Consider the following 13907-nt stretch of genomic DNA (forward strand, 5'->3'; position numbering starts at 1 on the left):
CCATTGCTTGTTTTTTTCAGGTTTGTCAAAGATCAGATGGTTGTAGATGTGTGATGTTATTTCTGAGGCCTCTGTTCTGTTCCATTGATCTGTATATCTGTTTTGATACCAGTACCATACTGTTTTGGTTACTGTAGCCTTGTAATATAGTTTGAAGTCAGGTAGCATGATGCCTCCAGCTTTGTTCTTTTTGCTTAGGATTGTCTTGGCTATATGAGCTTTTTTTCTGGTTCCATATTAAATTCAGTTTTTTCAAAATCTGTGAAGAAAGTTAGTGGTAGCTTGATGGGGATAGCATTGAATCTAGAAATCACTTTGGGCAGTATGGCCATTTTCACGATATCAGTTCTTCCTATCCATGAGCATGGAATGGTCTTCCATTTGTTTGTGTCCTCTCTTACTTTCTTGAGCAGTGGTTTGTAGTTGTCCCTGAAGAGGTCCTTCACATCCCTTGGTGGTTGTATTTCTAGGTATTTTATTCTCTTTGTAGCAATTGTGAATGGGAGCTCAGACATGATTTGACTCTCTATTTGACTCAGGCTCTCTCTCTATTATTGGTGTATAGGAATGCTTGTGATTTTTGCACATTGATTTTATATCCTGAGAGTTTGCTGAAGTTGCTTATCAGCTTAAAGAGATTTTGGGCTGAGACAATGGGGTTTTCTAAATATACAATCATGTCATTTGCAAACAGAGAGAATTTGGCTTCCTCTTTTCCTATTTGAATACCCATTATTTCTTTTTCTTGCCTGATTGCCCTCATGAGAACTTCTAATACTATGCTGAATGGGAGTGGTGAGATTTAATTTAACATCCAAGTTAAATTAATCCTCCTCACCACGGATACCCCCCTCACTTAGGTGTCCCTTGTTCACCATCCTCCATGAAATCAATATCCCGCACAAGAGTGCTACTCTCCTCGCTCCGGGCCCATAAATCGTGGGGGTAGCTATAATGAACTGTATCCGGCATCTGGTTGTTTACCTCAGGGCCATATAACTAAGATCGCCCACACGTTCCCCTTAAATAAGACATCTCGATGGATCACGGGTCTATCACCCTATTAACCAGTCACGGGAGCTCTCCATGCATTTGGTATCTTTTATCTCTGGTCTGCACGCGACCCCATCGCAGAAAGCTGGTCCCGCCACAACACGTCCCGCAGAACCTGTCTTTGATTCCTAGTCCATGCCATTATTAATCGCACCTACGTTCAATATCCTAGCCCCACATAAGTTTTACAAGGTGTTATTTAATTCATGCTTGTAGGACATACCAATAATTACCATGTAATCCATTTTCAATCACACTGCAAATAACGCAGGAAACTATCAACAACCCTCCCCACCCCCATCTCTGACTTCTTCTCCAAAAATTCACTCTTGCCAAACCCCAAAAACAAAAGCTTTCACACACCTAGCCAGAGATCGCGTTTTCATCTTTTAGGTGTGCACAACTTCAACTGCCATTTCCTCAACTAACACAACATTACTTCACTTTACCCCTCTTAACTTCATCCCACTCCTTCTCTTTCCTACTTCCTTGCTCTCATGCACTTGTTCACTACTAAATATGGGCCCTCATTGTCACAACCCGAAAGACAGCACCTCACAACTATACTTCTCTCCGTGCTTATGTAGCTTAATTCACCTAAAGCAAGACACTGAAAATGTCTAGACGGACTTGCACACCCCATGAGCAAATAGGTTTGGTCCTGGCCTTTCTATTAGCTCTTAGCAAGATTACACATGCAAGCATCCCTGCCCCAGTGAAGACACCCGAGAAATCACTACGATCATATGGAGTAAGTATCAAGCACGCACAATGCAGCTCAAGACACTTTGCTCAGCCACACCCCCACGGGAGACAGCAGTGACAAACCTTTAGCAATAAATGAAAGTTTAACTAAGCTATGCTACAATCTAGGGTTGGTCAATTTCGTGCCAGCCACCGCGGCCATACGATTAACCCAAGCTAATAAAAACCGGCGTAAAGGGTGTTTTAGATCTAGTCAAATAAAGCTAAACTCCATCTAAATTGTAAAACCTTAGCTGATGTAAAATAAACTACGAAAGTGGCTTTAAAATTTCTGAACACACAATAGCTAAGACTCAAACTGGGATTAGAGACCCCACTATGCTTAGCCCTAAACTTCAATAGTTAGAACAACAAAAGATTTATGGGTAGAGGTGACAAGCCTACCAAGCCTGGTGATAGCTGGTTATCCAAGATAGAATTTTAGTTCAACCTTAAGTTTACCTGTAGAACTACCCAATCCCCCTGTAAACTTAATTGTTAGTCTAAAGAGGGACAGCTCTTCAGACATCAGGAAAAAACCTTGTATAGAGAGTAAAAAATCTGACCTCCATAGTTGGCCCAAAAGCAGCCATCAATTAAGAAAGCGTTCAAGCTCAACATCAATTATATAAAAATTCCAAACACACACAACATCCTTAACACGGTGAAACCCCTCTACTAAAAAATACAAAAAAGCAGCCCAAGTGGCGGGCGCCTGTATTCACAATCATTAATATAAAAATTCCACTAAACTCCTTATTCCACATTGGATTAATCTATCATTTCATAGAAGCAACAATGCTAATATAAGTAACATGAACATTTTCTCCGCCGCATAAGCCTAAATCAGACTGAAAAACTTCACCGATGCTTAACAGCCTAACACTAACAAACAGAAACAAGTCAGTATTACTCACACTGTTAACCCGACACAGGCATGCTTTAAGGAAAGGTTAAAAAAAGTAAAAGGAACTCAGCAAACTTAACCCCGCCTGTTTACCAAAAACATCACCTCTAGCATTACCAGTATTAGAGGCACTGCCTGCCCGGTGACACATACTCAATGGCCGTGGTACCCTGACCGTGCAAAGGTAGCATAATCACTTGTTCCTTAAATGGGGACTCGCATGAATGGCATCACGAGGGTTCAACTGTCTCTTACTTTCAACCAGTGAAATTGACCTGTCCGTGAAGAGGCGGACATGAAACAATAAGACGAGAAGACCCTATGGAGCTTTAATTTATTAATGCAATCAAAACTATACAAATCCACAGACCCTTACCCCACCACACCTGCATTAAAAATTTTGGTTGGGGTGACCTCGGAGCATAACGAAACCTCCGAACAGCCTACGCTAAGACTACACAAGCCAAAGCAAACCAGCACCTGTAATTGACCCAATGACTTGACCAACGGAACAAGTTACCCTAGGGAAAACAGCGCAATCCTATTCCAGAGTCCATATCGACAATAGGGTTTACGACCTCTATGTTGGATCAGGACATCCTAATGGTGCAGCAGCTGTCAAGGGTTCGTTTGTTCAACGATTAAAGTCCTACGTGATCTGAATTCAGACCGGAGTAATCCAGGTTGGTTTCTATCTATTCTATATTTCTCCCTGTACGAAAGGACAAGAGAAATAAGGCCCACTTCATAAAGTGCCCTCATTCCATAGATGACCTAATCTCAATCTAACAAAATAACACCAACCCAACCCCAAAACAGGGTTTGTTAAGATGGCAGAGCCCGGCAATTGCATAAAACTTAAAACTTTACAATCAGAGGTTCAACTCCTCTTCTTAACACCATGTCAACAACAAATCTCCTACTCCTTATTATATCCGTAATGGCCGCCATAGCATTCCTCACACTCATTGAACGAAAATTACTGGGCCACATACAACTACGCAAAGGACCAAACACCATTGGCCCCTACGGGTTGCTACAACCTTTCGCTGACGCCATAAAACTATTCACGGAAGAACCCTTAAAACCTTCAACATCTACCACCATTCTCTACATTACCGCACCAGCCTTGGCCTTTTCCATTGCTCTTCTCCTATGAACTCCCCTTCCCATACCCCATCCACTAATTAACTTCAATCTAGGACTTTTATTTATTCTAGCCACATCTAGTCTAACTGTCTACTCCATTTTATGATCAGGATGGGCATCAAACTCAAACTATGCACTAATCGGAGCACTATGAGTTGTCGCCCAAACAATCTCATATGAAGTCACTCTTGCTATTATTCTCTTATCAGTCTTACTAATAAGCGGCTCATTTAATCTTCTCATACTTATCACAACACAAGAACACCTCTGACTCCTCCTACCATCATGACCCCTAGCCATAAAATGATTCACCTCCACATTAGCTGAAACAAACCGAGCTCCTTTCGACCTCATAGAAGGCAAATCGGAACTAGTCTCAGGCTTTAACATTGAATATGCCGCAGGCCCATTCACCCTGTTCTTCATGGCTGAGTACATAAATATCATTATAATAAATGCCCTAATAACCACAATCTTCCTAGGCACATTATACTCTATTAATTCCCCAGAACTATTTGCAACGTGCTTTACCACCAAAACACTTCTTCTAACCTCATTATTTTTATGAATCCGAACAGCATATCCTCGATTCCGCCATGATCAACTTATACACTTACTATGAAAAAAATTTCCTCCCACTTACACTAGCTCTTCTCATATGACATATCTCAACACCTGTTGCAATCTCCAGTATTCCTCCGCAAACCTAGAAATATGTCTGACAAAAGAGTTACTTTGATAGAGTAAATGATAGAGGCCCTAATCCTCTTATTTCTAGGATTATAGGTATCGAACCTACCCCTGAGAACCCAAATTTCTCCATGCTACCTACCACACTCCATCCTAAGTAAGGTCAGCTAAATAAGCTATTGGGCCCATACCCCGAAAATGTTGGTTATACCCTTCCCGTACTAATTAACCCACTAGCCCAACTTATTGTCTACCTCACCATAATCACAGGCACTCTCATTACAACGCTAAGCTCACACTGATTCCTCGCCTGAGCAGGCCTAGAAATAAATATACTAGCTTTCATCCCAATTCTAATCAAAAAAACAAACCCCCGTTCTACAGAAGCCGCTATTAAATATTTCCTGATACAATCCACCGCATCTATAATCCTCATAATAGCAATGATCTCCAACAACCTACTCTCCAGATGCTGAACCACAACAGACAACATCAACCAACTTTCATCTCTAGCCATAACAACAGCCCTAGCCATAAAATTAGGAATAGCCCCCTTCCACTTTTGAATCCCAGAAGTCACCCAAGGGACATCTTTAATTTCTGGTCTGCTCCTCCTCACATGACAAAAACTAGCTCCCATCTCAATTATATACCAAATACATTCTTCAACCAATACAGATATTCTCCTGACCCTCTCTACTCTATCTGTTATAATAGGCAGCTGAGGAGGCCTTAACCAAACACAACTACGCAAAATCATGGCATATTCTTCAATTACTCACACAGGCTGAATAATAACACTAACCTACAACCCAAATATCACAATCTATTACCTAACCATATACACTATTATGACAACTACCGCATTCCTAACTCTCAACCTAAACTCAAATACCACAACTCTTATACTATCCTGCACTTGAAACAAACTAACCTGACTAATACCATTAATATCAACCACCCTCCTATCCATGGGAGGCTTACCCCCACTAATCTGTTTCCTACCCAAATGAATTACCATTCAAGAACGTACAAAAAGCAATAACTTCATCATCCCCTCCATTATAATTACCATAACCCTACTCAACTTATACTTTTATATATGCCTAATTTATACCACCTCCATAACAATACTCCCTACATCCAACAATACAAAAATAAAATGACAATTCAAAAATACAAAACCCATACTCCTCATCCCCCCACTCATTATCCTCACCACCCTCCTCTTACCAATTTCTCCACTAACCCTAGTCATCCTCTAGAAATTTAGGTGAAGTAAGACCAAGGACCTTCAAAGCCCTCAGTAAATTAAACCACGCTTAATTTCTGAAATATATAAGGACTGCAGATTCTATTCCACATCAAATGAATGCAAATCAATTACTTTAATTAAGCTAAGCCCTTACTAGATTAATGGGACTCAAATCCATAAAATTTTAGTTAACAGCTAAATACTCTAACCACTGGCTTTAATCTACTTCTCCCGCCGCAGGGAAAAAAGGCGGGAGAAGCCCCAGCAGAAATTAACTGCTCCCTTGAATTTGCAATTCAACATGAAAATCACCTCGGAGCTGGTAAAAAGAGAACTTTAATCTCTGTCTTTAGGTTTACAGCCTAATGCTTACTCAGCCATTCTAACCCCCCTCCCCCACCTATGTTCGCCTACCGTTGGCTGTTCTCAACAAACCACAAAGATATTGGAACCCTTTACCTACTGTTCGGCACATGGGCGGGATCATAGGCACAGCTCGAAGCCTTCTTGTTCGAGCTGAAGCTGGGTCAACCAGGCAGCCTATTAGGCATCGACCATATCTACAATGTTATCGTTACAGCCCATGCGTTTGTCATAATGTTCTTTATAGTTATACCCATCATAATCGGAGGTTTCGGAAACTGATTAGTACCACTAATAATTGGTGCCCCCGACATGGCTTTCCCCCGCCTAAACAATATGAGTTTTTGACTTCTCCCCCCTTCCTTTCTACTGTTACTGGCATCTGCGGCAGTAGAAGCCAGTGCTGGGACAGGTTGAAGAGTTTATCCTCCTTTAGCAGGAAATTTCTACCACCCAGGAGCTTCCGTAGATCTAACTATCTTCTCACTTCACCTAGCAGGCATCTCCTCCATCCTAGGGGCTATAAACTTCATTACCACTATTATCAACATAAAACCCCCTGCAATATCTCAATATCAAACCCCCTTATTCATCTGGTCAGTGTTAATCACAGCCATCCTTTTACTCCTCTCTCTACCAGTACTAGCTGCCGGCATTACTATATTACTAACAGACCGTAATCTAAATACCACTTTCTTTGATCCTGCCGGGGGGGTGATCCTATCTTGTATCAACATCTATTCTGATTTTTCGGCCACCCCGAAGTCTATATCCTCATTCTACCTGGATTTGGGATAATCTCTCATATTGTGACATATTACTCCAGAAAAAAAGAGCCATTTGGCTACATAGGTATAGTTTGAGCTATAATGTCAATCGGGTTTTTAGGCTTTATTGTATGAGCCCATCATATATTTGCAGTAGGAATAGATAGACACACGAGCCTACTTCACTTCCGCCACTATAATTATTGCAATTCCCACTGGCATTAAAGTCTTCAGCTGACTTGCCACGCTTCACGGAGGCAATATCAAATGATCTCCCGCAATACTTTGAGCTCTAGGCTTTATTTTTCTCTTTACCATAGGGGGCTTAACGGTATCGTGTTAGCAAACTCATCATTAGACATTGTACTACACGATACGTACTATGTTGTTGCACACTTTCACTATGTACTATCGATAGGAGCTGTATTTGCTATCATAGGAGGCTTCATTCATTGATTCCCCTTATTTTCAGGCTATACTCTAGACCAAACTTATGCCAAAGCCCACTTCACCATCATATTTGTAGGTGTAAATTTAACCTTCTTCCCACAACATTTCCTCGCCGTATCCGGAATACCCCGACGCTACTCTGACTACCCCGATGCCTATACCAGATGAAATATCTCATCCATAGGCTCCTTCATTTCCCTAGTAGCAGTAATACTAATAATCTACATAACCTGAGAAGCCTTCGCCTCAAAACGTAAAGTCTCATTAATTGAACAGCCCTCTACCAACCTAGAGTGACTGCATGGTTGCCCTCCACCCTACCATACATTTGAAGAACCAACCTACATTAAACTAAACGAAAAAGGAAAGAATTGAACCTCCTAAACTGGTTTCAAGCCAGCCCTGTGACCTCCACAACTTTTTCAATAAGATATTAGAAAAACTATTTCATAGCTTTGTCAAAGCTAAATCATAGGTTAAACCCTATATATCTTGTATGGCTCACTCAAGTTCAACTAGGCCTACAAGATGCTATATCCCCTATCATAGAAGAAGAATTAATTGCTTTTCATGACCACACTTTTATAATTGTATCCTTAATTAGCTTTCTCGTCCTATATGCCCTGTCTTCAGCTCTCACAACAAAACTAACCAACACCAATATCACGGACGCCCAAGAAATAGAAACCATTTGAACCATCTTACCCGCAATCATTTTAATCTTAATTGCTCTTCCATCCCTGCACATCCTATATCTAACAGACGAGACCAACAACCCCTCTTTTACTATTAAATCAATTGGACACCAATGATACTGAACCTACGAATACAGATTACGGAGGATTAATCTTTAACTCTTATATACTCCCCCCATTGTTCTTAAACCCAAGAGACCTTCGACTTCTAGAAGTTGACAACCGAGTAGTTCTCCCAATTGAAGCCCCTGTCCGAATAATAATTACATCTCAAGACGTCCTACACTCATGAACAATTCCTACTCTAGGCCTAAAAACAGATGCAGTTCCTGGACGCCTGAATCAAACCACATTCACCGCTACACGACCAGGTGTATACTACGGACAATGCTCAGAAATCTGCGGTGCTAACCACAGCTTCATACCCATTGTCACAGAATTGATTCCACTAAAAATTTTTGAGATAGGGCCTGTATTTACCCTATAGACCCCCCCCCCCCACATCTCACTCCATAACTCTCTGCAAAATATTCTTATAATACACTGTACAGCTATCCTAGCATTAACCTTTTAAGTTAAAGATCGAGAGAAATACCCTCTCTGCAGTGAAATGCCTCAACTAGATACATCCGTATGGTTTACTATCATCATAACTATACTCCCCACACTATTTCTTATTATACAATTAAAACTACTAAACACAAACTACTACCCACCTCCCCACAAAAGAATCCCAATACATAAACCTACAATAACCCCTGACAATTGAAATGAACGAAAATCTATTTGCCCCATTTACCTCTCCAACAATCCTAGGCCAACCTGCTGCAGTACTCATCATTTTACTCCCCGCGCTACTATTTCCAACCTCCAAACACCTTATTAATAATCGACTAATTACCATCCAACAAAACCTAATCCAACTAACCCTAAAACAAATAATAATATCCCATAATACCAAAGGACAAACCTGGTCCCTAATACTAACATCTTTAATTATTTTTATCTCAATAACCAATCTTCTCGGACTTCTACCCTACTCATTTACACTCACCACCCAACTATCTATAAACCTAGCCATAGCAATTCCCCTATGAGCAGGGACAGTAATCATAGGCCTTCACTTCAAAACTAAAAGCTCTCTGGCCCACTTCCTACCACAAGGCACACCCACTCCCCTTATTCCTATACTAGTAATTATTGAAACAATCAGTCTATTTATGCAACCAGTTGCCCTAGCCGTACGCTTAACCGCCAGTATCACAGCTGGCCATCTACTAATGCACCTAATAGGAAGTGCTGCACTAACATTATCAACCATCAACCTCCCTATCACCTCACTAATCTATGCACTTCTAGTACTATTGACCATTCTAGAAATCGCAGTGGCCCTAATCCAAGCCTATGTCTTCACACTATTAATCATCCTTTATCTATGTGATAACACTTAATGACCCACCAATCTCATGCCTATCACATAGTTAAACCTAGCCCCTGACCACTAACAGGGGCTCTCTCAGCCCTGTTAACAACATCAGGCTTAATTATATGATTTCACTTTTACTCCACCACTCTACTAATGCTAGGCCTACTAACCAACGTGTTAACCATATACCAATGATGGCGTGACATTATTCGAGAAAGCACCTACCAAGGCCACCATACAATACCTGTCCAAAAAAGCCTTCGTTATGGAATAGTCCTTTTTATCATCTCAGAAATGCTCTTCTTCACCGGTTTCTTCTGAGCATTCTACCACTCGAGCCTTGCTCCCACCCCACACCAACAGGAATTACTCCCCTAAATCCCCTAGAAATGCCCCTTTTAAACACCTCTGTACTACTTGCATCAGGAGTTACAATCACCTGGGCCCACCACAGCCTAATAGAAAGTAATCGAAAACAAACAATCCAAGCTTTACTCATTACAATCCTACTAGGCATCTACTTCACCCTACTACAAATTTCAGAGTACTTTGAAGCGCCCTTCACTATTTCCGATGGTATCTATGGCTCAGCATTCTTTATCACCACAGGCTTCCATGGACTTCACGTCATCATCGGATCTACATTCCTTATTACCTGCCTTATCTGTCAACTATTATACCACTTCACATCAAACCACCATTTTGGATTCGAAGCCGCTGCTTGATATTGACACTTTGTAGATGTGGTCTGATTATTCCTTTATATCTCTATCTACTGATGAGGATCCTACTCTTTTAGTATAATTAGTACAGTTGACTTCCAATCAACTAGTTTCGATACTATTCGAAAAAGAGTAATTAACCTAGCATTAGCACTGACAATTAATACCCTTCTGACCCTCCTACTAATAATTATCATATTCTGACTACCCCAGCTGAACTCTTATGCAGTAAAAACCGATCCTTACGAATGTGGCTTTGACCCACCTAAACCCTGCCCGCATTCCCTTCTCCATAAAATTTTCTTAGTGCCATTACCTTCCTACTATTTGACCTAGAAATTGCCCTACTACTACCCCTACCATGCGCTCTCCAAACAACAGATCTTCCAACCATGCCTAAATCATCAATTACACTAATTATTGTCCTAACCCTAAGCCTAGCCTACGAATGAACTCAAAAAGGACTGGATTGAACTGAATTGGTAAGTAGTTTAAACAAAACAAATGATTTCGACTCGTTAGATTATGATAACCATACTAACCAAATGCCTTTCATCTATATAAGTGTTACACTAGCATTTATAAATCTCACTCCTAGGTATGTTAACCTATCGCTCACATCTAATATCCTCCCTATTATGCCTAGAAGGAATATTATCATCACTGTTTATTATAAGTACTCTTATAGCTTTAAACATGCACTCCTTACTAGCTAACATTATACCCATCGCCCTACTAGTATTTGCTGCTTGCGAAGCAGCAGTCGGTCTTGCCCTACTAATCTCAATCTCTAACACATATGGTCTAGACTATATCCACAACCTAAATTTACTTCATTGTTAAAAATAGTTATCCCCACAATTATACTACTTACCAACAACGTGATTTTTCCAAAAATAGCATAATCTGAATTAACCTTACCGTACATAGCCCTAACCATCAGTATTATCCCCTTATTATTTTTCAACCAAACCAGCAACAATCTCCTCAACTACTCAATCCATTTATCTTCCGACCCTCTAACGACACCTCTCCTAATATTAACTGCCTGACTCCTGCCCCTTATGATTACAGCAAGCCAATATCACTTACATAATGAATCCCCCTCACGAAAAAATTCTCTCTCTCCATGTTAATTTTCCTACAAATCTCTCTATTCTAACATTCATAGCCACAGAACTATTCATATTTTATATTCCATTCGAAACCAGTCTCATTCCTACCCTAATCATCATCATCCGATGAGGCAGCCAAGCAGAACGCCTTAACGCAGGCACATATTCCTATTCTATACACTAACTGGCTCTCTCCCCCTACTCATTATGTTAATCTATACGTATAATAGTTTGGGTTCACTAAACATCATGCTACTCACGCTCATGGCTCAAAAACTAACAACCACTTGATCCCACAATCTTACCTGACTAGCATGCATAATAGCCTTCATAGTAAAAATACCCCTGTACGCTTACACTTATGACTCCCCAAAGCCCATGTTGAAGCCCCCCCCATTGCTGGATCAATAGTCCTTGCCGCAGTGACTCCTAAAACTAGGTGGCTACGGCATGATACGACTCACCTCTAATCCTTAACCCTACAACAGAACATATAACCTACCCCTTCCTTATACTATCCCTATGGGGCATAATCATAACAAGCTCTACCTGTCTTCGACAGGGACAGACCTAAAATCACTCATCGCATACCTCCATAAGCCCCATAGCCCTAGTAATCATAGCCTCCCTCATTCACAACCCCCATAAGCTTCATTTGTGTGCAACTGTTTCTTATAATCACCCACGGACTCACCTCATCCATATATTTTGCCTAGCAAACTCAAACTATGAACTGAACCCACAGCCGCATTATACTACTTTCCCGAGGACTCCAAATACTATTTTCCATTAATAACCTTTTGATGATTTGCAGCAAACCTACCAACATCGCCCTACCCCCTACTATTAACCTTAGTAGGAGAACTCCTTGTAATAATAACCTCATTCTCCTGATCATACATCACCATTACGCTTACAGGACTTAATATGCTAATACAGCCCTCTACTCCTCTATATAATTTACCACAACACAACGTGGAATACTTACATATCACACTACTAATATAAAACCTTCCTTTACACGAGAAAACATACTAATATTCATACACCTTTCCCCTATTTATACTCCTGTCCCTTAACCCTAATGTTATTCTAGTTTTCACCTCCTGTAAAATATAGTTTAGCCAAAACATTAGATTGTGGATCTAACCATAGAGGCCTGCCACTTCTTTATTTACCGAGAAAAGCTAGCAAGGGCTGCTAACCCATGTCTCCGTTTTTAATAAATACGGCTTTCCCAAACTTTTGAAGGATTACAGTTTATCCATTGCCTTAGGAACCAAAAACATCGGTGCAACTCCAAATAAAAGTAACAACCATGTACACCTCCATTTACCCATAACAATCCTAACCACTCTAATTCTACCAATTGCTATTACCTTTATTAATCCCAACAAAAAGCACCTATACCCATACTACGGAAAAAACAACTATGATATATTCTTTTCACCATTAGCCATCTCCCCATAATCTTGTATATTCTCCTGGACCAAGAAGCAATTATCTCAAACTGACATTGAATAACTATCCCAAACATTAGAATTAACACTAAGCTTCAAATTTGATTACTTCTCCATAATAATTTATCCCAATTGCACTATTCATTACTTGATCTATATAATAAATTCATCACTATGAATAATATAAGTTCGGACCCAAACATTAATCAATTCGTCTTAAGTACTCATCTCAACATTTCTCTCATCACCATACTAATTTTAATCACTCGCCAACCAACCTCTTTCAACTTTATCATTGGCTTGAGAAAGGCATAAGGAATTATATCCTTCCTTATTAACTTAGCAGATGGTACGCTCGAATAGAAGCCAACACAGCCAAGCCACTCAGGCAATCTTATACAACCGTATTGGCGATAATCGGCTTTATCCAAAGCAATAACATGGTTCATAATACCAACATTTACAATCTCATGAAGACTTTCAACCAATGTTTATCCTAAAACCCCAACCCAAAACTTCTCCACTAATCAGAGTAATCTTCTGGCAGCAACAGGAAAATCAGGCCCAATTATGGTCTTCACACTCTTGACTACCTTCCACCATAGAATGCCCAACACCAGTCCTCAAAGCTCTTACTCCACTCAGCACGATAGTTTGTCGCCGGAGTATTCCTGCTCATCCGATCCACCCTCTAATAGAAAATAATACAATAAACCAAAGCCTTACATAGTGCCTGAGGAGCCATTACCACCATAATATCATAGCATTTTGGCGCCCTAACACACAAAAACGATATTAAAAAAATCGGTCAGCCTTTCCCACCTCAAGCCAACATGGGCCTCAAATAGTTTGCTAATCGCATCAACCAACCATACCTAGCGTTTCGTACATATCTGCACCATGCCTTCTTCAAAGTCTATACTTAATTCATCCTGCTCCTGGATCCAATATTTCATAACCCTAATCAACGAAACAAGACATTCGAAAATAGAGGGTTATTAAAAAACAACCCCTAACTTTCCAACCTCCCTATTTATTGGCAACATAAGCACGTGCAGGCATACCCTACCTCCACAGGCTTTCTACTGTCCAAAGGACCTCATGCATCAAA

The 13907-nt window shown here is 40.4% G+C and overlaps 1 protein-coding gene and 2 pseudogenes across 1 annotated transcript in view; 2 read left to right on the forward strand and 1 right to left on the reverse strand.

Moving 5' to 3' along the window:
* LOC126942223 (zinc finger protein 724) overlaps positions 1-13907 on the reverse strand; it is a 715842-nt gene that overhangs the window by 82177 nt on the left and 619758 nt on the right. The window lies entirely within an intron of this gene.
* LOC126943311 (cytochrome c oxidase subunit 2-like) lies at positions 6272-8560 on the forward strand (annotated as a pseudogene).
* On the forward strand, positions 8844-9524 carry LOC126942331 (ATP synthase subunit a-like; annotated as a pseudogene).

This window comes from Macaca thibetana, chromosome 19 (genome assembly GCF_024542745.1).
Source record: "Macaca thibetana thibetana isolate TM-01 chromosome 19, ASM2454274v1, whole genome shotgun sequence".
NCBI lineage: Eukaryota > Metazoa > Chordata > Mammalia > Primates > Cercopithecidae > Macaca > Macaca thibetana.